The following is an 11,185-nucleotide window of genomic DNA, read 5'->3' as shown; positions in this document are numbered from 1 at the left end:
AACATTTCAGAAAAAAAACTATCTATATTCTTTTCAAGCTCAACAAGTTTTAGAGCGCTCAAGACAAGTTGACTTTTACAATCTAAAATTAATTTTTTTCTCTTCAAGTTTATCTTTCCACTTCACATTCTTGGGATTATTCATTTAATATTGTGCAATTATTATAGAGCACACGTAACATATTATGAATGTTAATCGCTGAATACATTTTAAAACATAGTATTATTCTTCAACAGTTTACCTGAAGTATTTTTCTCTTTTTAAGCATGAACTTTTCGTCGAACTTATGCAGATCGTATTAGAGGAGTACTCAGTAAGTATTTGTATTAACTAATTTATAAGTCTAAATACTATTTTGAGAAGGTCTATGTTAAGTGCGAAAAAAAATACGTAGAAATCAAAATTAGGGCATTGGATAATTCGTACTTATAAAATCATGAACTATACGTGGTCGTTAGATTTCAAGATATTCGTCTTTTGCAACAGATTTTATTAGATATGTGACTAATGTAGTAAAAGGATCGACATCAATTAAAATATTTATTTTAAAAAGGGATGCAATTTATTTTCTTTCCCAGGTTTATGTCTGTTAAAGGAAGGTATTTTTTCTTACCAAGACTTGTTGCAGCTCTTGCATTTTAAGCTCTTGCGCATTATTTCTGAATTATCATTAAGTGAAAAAAATTTATTGCAATAATAATTGTATTTTGCATACATATTACACATGAATTTATAGGAATGTAAAAACAAGGCAACTTTTTCTTTTGTTACAGCAGCATCTTTTAAATTATAGCTATTTGAAAGATTTATTTTACATTTTTTAAGGATTTATTTATTGTCAGTGTTTTTATATCAATTTACATATTACCAACATTAATTAAGCATCATTGTCGTCATTGACATTATGACGTTTTCTTACGATTCTTTTAGACAAATAAATGTATTAACTCCATTACTTTTGTTCCCAGTGCACAGCTTATTTCAATATGCATATATTAACTAAATTAATTAAGCATCATTGGCGTCAATATTAATGTGGCGATATTTTACTTTTCACCTAAACAAATACATACCCATTAATTCCCCATTAATTTTGTCTCTAAATATGTAAATATTTTTTTCTATTTAATTACATTTGGTTTTAAATAAAAACTTTTTTTAGTAAAACATTTCAAAAGAAATAAAAATAAGAAAAATACGGTATCAAACAACTTTAAAAGTATAAATTTGGAGACATAGCCCACGCGTGTTATCACATAATGTTGCTCATTGAGATTACATACATAGCGAATATAAAATAATTCAATATTTTAATACGTAAAATGAACTACTTTTTATCAAATAGAGGTTTAAAGCTAGACATCTGATGTTATTCTCAAAATATGTAAAAAACTAAGTTGTCTATAGTTAAATTTAAAACAATAACTAATGTTTAACCATTCAGAAAATTCCATTTCGTTTTTCGCTCATTTTGTGCGAACGGTTCGTCGTAGAATGTTCGGATATCGACAATGATCTTCTTCGTGCTTCAAACTATCTGTATGCCAAGTTTCATCAATTTCGGTTACATGGTTTAGGAGTCTTTAAAGACACCCACAGACATACATTGTTATATACACAGGTTGACAGGTTTGTTAAATCACATCATGCTCTTCCAGTAAGTTTTCGATTTTCCATAGAAAATCATATTCATTAACTTTTCTGATGAAAAATATTTTACTATATTTACTATATTATATTTTCTATATTAATGAGTTATTTGTATTCATGATATTTTAAAGAAATATATTTTTTCTCTAAAGATAACTAATACATTTTTAGGAGACATGTGCTAATCCTATGCAAGCTAATACATGCACAAAAATGACACACATGAATGTAAGTATAACTTGGTACTTTAATATATTTGCGTAGTATTTATTGATAGATTTATTGTTAATAACTTAATATTTTTTACTCCGTGATTTTTAAAATTATTCACCGATCTAGTTTTTGTTTATGGAACAGCTACTTAAAAATTGCTAACTAAATTTTGATTCTTAGCATCTTAAGGGGAAAAAAGCTCTTCCTCCAGTCCGAAAACTCAGAGTTATGCCTACTATAGAGCTACTATAGAGTACGTACGTAGAAGCCTGAAGGCCTGGTTTCTTAGGAAACGTCGGCGTCAGCTTGAAACGAACGTTTACCTCTGATTGGTCAATTTATGAGTTTGACAGCATACGTCATCGAACCCTCAGCTTGAACGACAACTGCCGTCCAAATCAACTGCAGTTGGATTACAACGTGACGTTAACAACAGAAGCAATGGCGGACAAGAGCCAACAACAGAGCATTGAAATCAGCCAAGATTTTAATTTCAACATTAAACATAGCTTCTTTTTCCTCTTCTTCTTCATTTAGACAAGCTATAATGTGTTTTTTCTTGGACAAACTCATTATTTGTTCTTTAAAGCTCTGATCGACAATCGCAAATTCAATACAAATTCAAAATAAATATTTGTTTACGTTATTAACGCATGCGCAATGCGAGTTAATGTCTGTGTTTGACTGACTGCTCACGCTGAGCTAACAAAACGGTATTTTTATGGCTTCAAAACTATATCAACGTAACGCTGACGCCCAATTAAGACGCTTCTCCTAAGAAACCAGGCCTTGAGCTAACAAACCAGTATTTTGTTTTCTTCAGGGTAACGTCAACTTAACGCTGACGCCCAGATAAGGCGCTTGTCCTAAGAAACCAGACCTTAATGAGAGATAATTCAAAATTGCAATATTGAGTTCCTATTCAAGTGTCCTAGAGTTGCTAGAGTCAGAAAGGCTCAATTCATAAATAACGTTGCATGAATGGTTCTATTACATAAATGTGATTATGGTCAAGCTTCAATTGTAGTATGTTAGTCTCTTTTATGCAAATGTTAGAGTTTTTTATGCAAATATTTCCCTATTTTATAAATTCTTAAGAAAGTATTTGGTTTTATTCCGTTTATAGAACACATAAAAAAATTATCAAACAGCTATAGTCGTTCTATATACATTTTTTGAAACCTTATCTCAATCTGTTTTATATACACAGCTATATATTTAATATAAGCCCGATATATTTAATATAATTCTGATAAATAATAATCAGAAATACTTGGGTACAATTGGTGTGTAAGTTTATGTCTAAATGTTCGAAATAAACTTAAAAATAAAGATATAAACATTTCAGAAAAAAAACTATCTTTTCCCCAGGGCTTAAGACTTAAAATTTCCCTTTTGAATCATTTTTGTCTTTTTTCCCGTTTCCAGTAGTCTTTCGAACCTGTGATTTCTGACTCACCGTTCTTCTTACTCAAATTTTGCTCCTTCAAATTCGTAGTCTTGTAAAACCTATAACATTCGAACCATTTAACCATTTTAGGCCAAGCTCAGAAATTTTATGAAATGTGGTATTTTCTTTTTAAATATTCAGGAATTACATACATTAAGAAAATGTTTTATTCATTAAAAAAATGTTTTATTCGTGGGAATTTTTTATTTTATTTGAAACATAAAATGATGTCTATACACGCAATGGACTAAATCATTGAAAAAATTATTCAGTTTAACGCTTTCTTATGACATTTGTTTTAGTTTTATTGTATTTACAGAACTTGCAACTTCAATCCTTCATAAAAATGTATCATTAATCTCAAATAGAAAAAAATTTTATTTGGATAACTTAGGACTAATACATAAAATAAAATATTTATTGAAATGCTGTGTTTACTCACGCATTTGACTGAAAATAAGTAAAGATTGCATCTTAATACATGGAATCCATATGAAAATTATCTATGCCTTCTGTGTTTTTAATTTCAAATTAAATCAAATATACTTTACGTCTTTACCATTTAAACTCAGCTGCTTAAATGGTATTCGTTATACTATTATAAGGATTTACTATTTGAACTTGTCACAATTGATGCCCTAAGAACGTGTTATAATAAGTTATGTCGAGTAATATCATTTTAAGTTTTGTTGAGTTGGTAGGTACTTTATTTACGTAGCACTAGAGCTGCCCAATGAGCTTTTGGTGATGGAATGAAAAACATCCCTAAGGAAGATCCGAAGACGTGCCATCGCAATTTTGATCCTCTGCAGAGGGGATGGCGCCCCAGCTTTGGCTGCCCGACGAAGTTGCGCACTTTATGGTATGACAGTTTAATGAGGACCGATACCGCGCACCATCGCTCCCTACGCAGATTGATCAACCATTCAGCCATTCGCTTACTGACCGCAGCCAGTGATGCTGGACTTTGATGTTCTTCTAAGAACCGTGTCATTACGATTAGTCCATTGCTAATTATGTGTAGAGAATAAAATTTCACAATAATAATTACTTTGGCCCATTTACATAGTAATTCAAACAGCAAAATGCACTTTGTTTATTTCATCTAAAAATAGTTTAAAACACAAAAAAGTATTAAAAGAAAATTTTTGGTAGGAAGTAAAAAAAACTTGACATGACATTTCTTTTACATTTTTCAAGCGTGTGCCAGGAGTGTTTTATAGGTGTATTAAACAGAGTTCATGCTGAAGGAAAATGCTGATGTCTCAAATACTAACATCAAACGAAGATGTTGCTCAGTTATGTAAACCTTGGCTTTCAACCTTTTCTATTATTAAAATGCTTTACAACTGTTTACTTTTTGTTAAAAATTACAATCTCAATAAATTTAAACAACAAATACTTCAGTTTTTTGTAAATTTAAGATTGGCTTATAAGGTATGCTTATTTAATAATGACAAACTATGACAAAGTAACATCGTAAAAAAATAGAAATGATACTGTATTAAAATTTTTACAAAGTCAACTTAATAACTTCATAAATTTTATGCAATATTCATTGTATTCATTCTTTTAAAGTATCGTTAGTATATAATTTCATAATCACACTGACCTTCAGTGTTTAAAAGATTTTATTTAATAAACCAAGCAATAGAATTCATTCAGATAAGCAATTTACGCATTCTGATAAAATGTAATTTGTCATTTACAACCACGATTATAATATAAACACGATCAATTGAAATAACGATTTCCTTTTATCCTGATGTAATAGAATATGATGATTACTTGCATTCCTGATTACTAATTAGTTAATGATTAAACTACTTGTCGATTAATACCTGATTAAAAGCTTAATTCGTTTCTGAAATAAACAAATATTAAATAACAGTCGACATAATTCAATCGACAAGAGCTTCATTTTCAAGACATGCTAGACGTTAATGTAAAGAAACAAAAGTGATTTGAAATAACAAGCGCAAAAATATCGACAGTTATTTCGTATTTGTTTTTTCTGACTGTACGCTTTTTATTTCAATTCCTTTTTGTTTCTTTACGTTCTCGTCTGGCAAGTCTTGAAAACGGGTGCCTATTTTGGAGGCGCTTGAAACATTTCGACTGTGATTTCCTATTTGTATATTTCTGAAGCAAATGAATCACTGACGCTTGAGTTCGGTGTTCTTCTGGGAACAACGTCAGTAGATGAGAAATGAGAGTTCTACGCCAGGGATCCGAGGGATCTGTAGGGGGCGTGGTCGAATGCGGGATCCGTAAGGGCTCGGTGGCGACCGGGATCCCCGGGGATCCTGCGGGTGTACTCTTGAAGGGGATCTAGGTGATTCATCAAATGTGACAGCTACTATAGTTGAGGGTGTTTTTTTTTCATAATTATTTTTTTAATCTTTATTTTGTAATTAAATCTTTTTAATTATTACTTTTTATAAAATTTTTTTAAATATTACTTCGTAATTTAATTTTTGATTATTGCTTTTTATCATTTTTTTAAATCTTTATTTCAAAATTATTTTTTTTAAGTCAGTTTTTTTTAAACTAATTTTTTAGATTTTGCAAATATTTTTCTAATCTTTATTTTATAATTAAATCTCTTTAAATTATAACTTTTCATTTAATTTTTTAATTATTATTTTCATTTATTTTTTTTATTATTTCTTTTCAATTTATCTTTAATTATTATTTTTTATCATTTTTTTTAAATCTTTATTTTTAAACTATTTTTTAATCAGTTTTTAATAATTTTTTTGGATTTTGTAAATATTATTTTATCTTTATTTTTTAATCAGTTTTTTTTTCTTTCTAATGCGAGTGATATTTGAAAAAGGGCACAAATGATTATTTAATTAATCTTATTTTAAATGAGTATTAAATTGACTTTATTTTTAATGTTTTCTTTAATTGATCTTATTCATAATTATTGTTTAATTGATCTTATTTTTAATGATTGTTTAATTGATCTTATTTTAAATTATTATTAAATTGATCTTATTTTTGATGAGTATTTAATATTGTTTTTATTTATTATTTAATTGCAAACACAACGAAGATGAATAAAATAACTCATGGGAGAAGCGAAAAACAGCTCAGGTATAAGATAATACAAGTTAAAACATGTGCGATTTTCCTACGATACCACCTTTGTATGGACCCCCCATAGGTTCCTATGAACAAGCGAAAACAAGATTTCTCTCTTGCAATCCCATGAGTCATCGAATATCAAGTCATTGTTGCGAATAGTTAAACTTCTTTTGGACTGTTCTAAATGCTAATTGGTTATCAGTACTAAGAAAAATCCTTAACTTCGCATTGGTGTAAAAAGATTTTTTTTTAAAGCTGAGTATACTATATAAAGTGCGGTTGTAGTATAGGCGGCACTACAGCGTGCGCGGCGGGGGGTCCCTATTCCTGTCGTCATAATGGAAAGTCAATCAGAGCTTATTTCTGACCCAGCCGGATGTTGCTTATTTCTGCCCGTCCGTAGTTTTGATTTTAGTTTCGGTTTCTGTTTTTAATTTAGTTTCGTTTTTTAAATATTAGTTTTTAAGGATGGCAACACTTAGAAACTTTGTTATTTGGGGAGATATTGTATATTATGAAGCTATGACGTCATCTCTTATTACATAATAAATAAATGATACCATACTTTTACTCTAGTGGCGCCATCTATGTGAGAATTTTAGAATTAAAATAACTTTAAATCTATTTTAATATTTAAATCTGCTTTAATATTATTTATTAAATATAATTAAGGCTGAGGATCGAACTCACGCCATCAAAAAGCCTTCGTGGGTCAGTAGTTGGATATCATAACCACTGACCCACGAATGCTTGGTTAGATATGTGTTAATAAGTTAAACTTTTGTATTCTGAACACGTGTATAAATGAAAAGGATTTGATATCGATATCATCCTACAGTTTCATCGATATATTTTTTCACTTAACCTTTGACAGTTATTAAATAATTATTTCTGCCCCTCTTAATGTTATTATAACTTTCTCTGAATGGCAATGGCACTGACCATACACGTGTTAATTATTACATAATAAATAAATGATATCATGCGCATGCTTTTTATTCTAATGGCACCATCTATACTTAAATATTAAAAAGAAAATATATTAATAACTCTTAATTTTAGTTATTTTTTAATATAAATACAGTAGATATAATAGACTTAAATTATTATCAACCTAATCAATATTAATGAATACATTTAAATAAATTGATTCTATATTAAAATAAAAATTGTATTTATTAAGTACTGTGAATATTAAAAGTATTAGACTTAAAGGCATATTAATTTTAAGTCAACGAATGTTATTTTATAAGATTAGATACTTATCACCATCGCTTGGATTTACGGCTATCAATGTAGTTTTGTCATTTTTGAACCCAGAAGACAAGGGAACTCCTAGATCTTAAGACAATACATGTCTTCGAAGTGGACTTTGCGAGTACCCATGTTATATGAAGAGGAAAACCACGAAAGCCTCCTATGCTTAGTCCGACGACAAGTAGTGGGCTTGGTTTTGTTAATCAGTATCCTGTGAATTTACAGAGATCAGAGGAAAAACTTAAGGTTTTACTTTGGAAAACTAGAAAATTTTTTCAAAAATAAAATTATTTTCTTAAAAGATAGATATTATTTTTACAAAAATAAAAATATCAGAAAGTTTCCCTCAATAATAAAAATATTATCTGAAAATTGGAAAATGTTAATAAGAAGTTTGAAATATTTTTACAAAACTAGGATATTTTTTACAGAAAGCAAAAATATTTTACTAAAGGGGAGAAGAATTTCATAAAAATACGAAATATTTCCTGAAATGTTAGAAATTTTTCACAAAAATAAAAAAATATATTTTTTGAAAACTGGAAAATGTTAATAAAAAGTCTGAAATATTTTTACAAAACTATAATCTATGATTTAATTAATCTATTACGCAATCACACTAATGATGAAAAAAAAAAGAATATGATATTAGCGATGAATGGTTGTTAGTTGAAAACTGGACAGATGCCTTTGATTTCACCTAATTTTTAGTTTTGCAGGAGCTCCAACACGTACTAATGTAGATATTTAAGAAATATTAATTTTATTAATTTTCTATAAAATCACTTATGAAAAAAATTATTATCTAATTAAAAACTAATATAAAAAGCAATATATCTACGGTGTTTATTCAATCATATTTTTATTAAAATAAAAACATTAATAAATTTGATTTTATTTTCTATTATAAAATGAATAACGACATATTTATATTATCAATTATATATTAAATTTACTTAAAATTTCAAATGAATTATTTTAAATCTAAGAAACATGTAATGGGAATTTTTGCCGTTTTATATTCACTTACATTCAAAACATATTCATTCTATTACTATTTAATATTATAATAATGAAAATAACTGACTTTATTTTCAAATTAGGAGTTAATTTAAAACTACCTATAGCCTTTCTATTTGAAAAATATATATTTAAATGATACTGATTACAGAACTTGAACATGATATCTATCTCTCACAAAATTTTACACAGATAATATCTGTCCGGGACGTTTGGTGTTTATCCACGTTTTATCAATTAGTCATAATATAAAGTATAACATAGTGCTTCATATTTGTTATAGAACGTGGGGATACAATTATTTCTCAGAAAATAGTTAAGAAACATATGATGCATGCTCGCAGAAGTGGTTGGATGAAACTTTGAATAAATTGTTTTTTATTTTATTAAGATATATTTAGTCTTTAATGAGCATTTTCGCATGTGAAAAAGCTTATATTATCAAGAAAAAATTACACTCTTTAATAATTAATTCAAAAAGTTTCAGAAAAATATATAGAACTTTCTGAAAAACTAGCAGATTTTAGCAAAAACCTAAATATTTTTATAAAACTAAAAAATTTTTGACAAAAAAGTAAAAATATTTTCTTGAAAGAGATTTTTTTTTTGTAAAAGCATAAATATTTTCTTAAAAAATAGAAAATTTTTAACAAAAAGTTAAAAAAATTTTTTTAAAAAGATCGAAAATTTTTCTAAAAATATAAATATCTTCTTAAAAGATAGAAAATTTTTTAACAAAAAGTTAAAATATTTTCTTAAAAGACAAAATTTTTGTAAAAACGTAAATATTTTCTTAAAAGATAGAAAATTTTGTGAGAAAAGCTTGAAATATTTTTTTAAAACTTCAAATTTTTAACAAAAAGTTAAAATTTTTTCTTAAAAGATAGAAATTTTTTGCGAAAACATAAATATTTTCTTATAAAGAGAGAAAATTTCGTTAAAAAGTTTGAAATCTTTTTATAAAACTAACAAATTTTTAAGAAAAAGTTAAAATTTTTTCTTAAGATTGAAAATTTTTTGTAAAAGCGTATAAATATTTTCTTAAAAGATAGAAAATTTTGTTAAAGAGTTAGAAATATTTTTATAAAGCTAGCAAATTTTTAACAAAAAGTTAAAATATTTTCTTAAAAGACAAAATTTTTTGCAAAAGCATACATATTTTCTGAAAGAAATAGAAAATTTTGTTTAAAAGAAATAAAGATGCTACGCTATTTCCTAATTCGTTAAGATTTTAAGTTGATTACTTTAAGTTAGATCAATAAATATTTTCTATAAAATCATTTTAACAATAATTTAAATCATGAAGGCAGGAGAATCCGTTGGTTCTATGTACTATTTAGAGTGCGGGACAAGGACCCATATTTAAATACTACTTTCTACAAAGTTCATCCTCCATCCAGACTCCCATCTCTAAGAATTAGCCGAAAAAACTTTCCAAAAAGCTTGAGATATGTGGGACTCGATCACAACTTCATAGTTTCCTAATTTTAGTTGTCTCTTTCTTAAACACTCCGAACGCATTTTCACAATTTTTTTCATCTTTTTTTGTTATTTGTGGAATGATCTACCTTTCTTTTTTCTTGAACACGACGGTCTGTCAATATCCGTTAATATATAGTGAGATAGTTTTAAATTCAACTCCTAATTTTAAAATTAAGTAAGTTTTTTATCATTATTATAATACCAAATAAGAAAATTAAAGTACTTATAGCCGTAATAAATTAATTGCGTAATAGTGTCCTTCATTAAAAGCAAATGACGGAAAAACTATACGAATTCTAATACGAATAACAAAACTAATGTCAGTTGTTTCTATAATTTATAACATTATTATTTTCTAATATTTACTTGAATCACACTTACACTACTCCAGTTTTATTAAAATATTTTTGTATAACTTTAAATTACTTGTTGAATATTTACGTTTCGAGGATTTTTTAAAACTTATGATGACGTCAATATGCGTATATAGTTAAAATTGTTACTGTATGCGATATAAAATTGATTTTTGAAAGAAAAAAATCGATATTAACTTTAAGAACTTAACAATTTAAAAAAATAATCCTTTTCTGTAGAATACATTAACTTTTTTTTTAATAATTCATTGAGTAACTGTAGTATGATATTCAAATAGCGTTTATTTTACCTTGTAGATATGTGAAATATGAAGAAAAATATTCACGCAAAAAAAAAGAATATGGTTCATAATTCGAAAATTCACTCAAATGAAAAAGACTTTAAATGTCGTTTATGTGATAAGGTGTTTAATCGAAAGTGTAACTTGAATAGACATTTAAGAACTCATGAAAAATCGAGAAACTTTTGAATATGAAGAATGTAAAAAGACCTTTTTTCGAAATGATAATTTAAAGAGACACTTACTGACTCATTTAGTTTCGCATAAGTTTAATTTGTGCAGTGAATTTTTTAAGTTAAAATCTGATTTATTCAATCATATCCGATCTATTCACACACCGTCGTGTTCAAGAAAAAAGAAAGGTA

At 27.2% G+C, this 11,185-nt stretch overlaps 1 long non-coding RNA gene across 1 annotated transcript in view; it reads left to right on the top strand.

Annotated features, from left to right (window-relative positions):
• The window catches only part of LOC139426456 (uncharacterized), an 8,813-nt gene extending 4,108 nt beyond the window's left edge, over window positions 1-4,705 (top strand). The window contains exons 2-4 of the long non-coding RNA XR_011637719.1: window positions 266-313; window positions 1,822-1,878; window positions 4,524-4,705. This is a non-coding gene — a long non-coding RNA (uncharacterized lncRNA). The remainder of the gene's footprint in view (window positions 1-265; window positions 314-1,821; window positions 1,879-4,523) is intronic.
• The last annotated feature ends 6,480 nt before the right edge of the window (window positions 4,706-11,185 follow it).

Source organism: Parasteatoda tepidariorum, chromosome 9 (genome assembly GCF_043381705.1).
Source record: "Parasteatoda tepidariorum isolate YZ-2023 chromosome 9, CAS_Ptep_4.0, whole genome shotgun sequence".
NCBI classification, from domain to species: domain Eukaryota; kingdom Metazoa; phylum Arthropoda; class Arachnida; order Araneae; family Theridiidae; genus Parasteatoda; species Parasteatoda tepidariorum.
The sequence above is the reverse complement of the archived record's forward strand: the minus strand, read 5'-3'. Positions and strand labels throughout refer to the sequence as shown.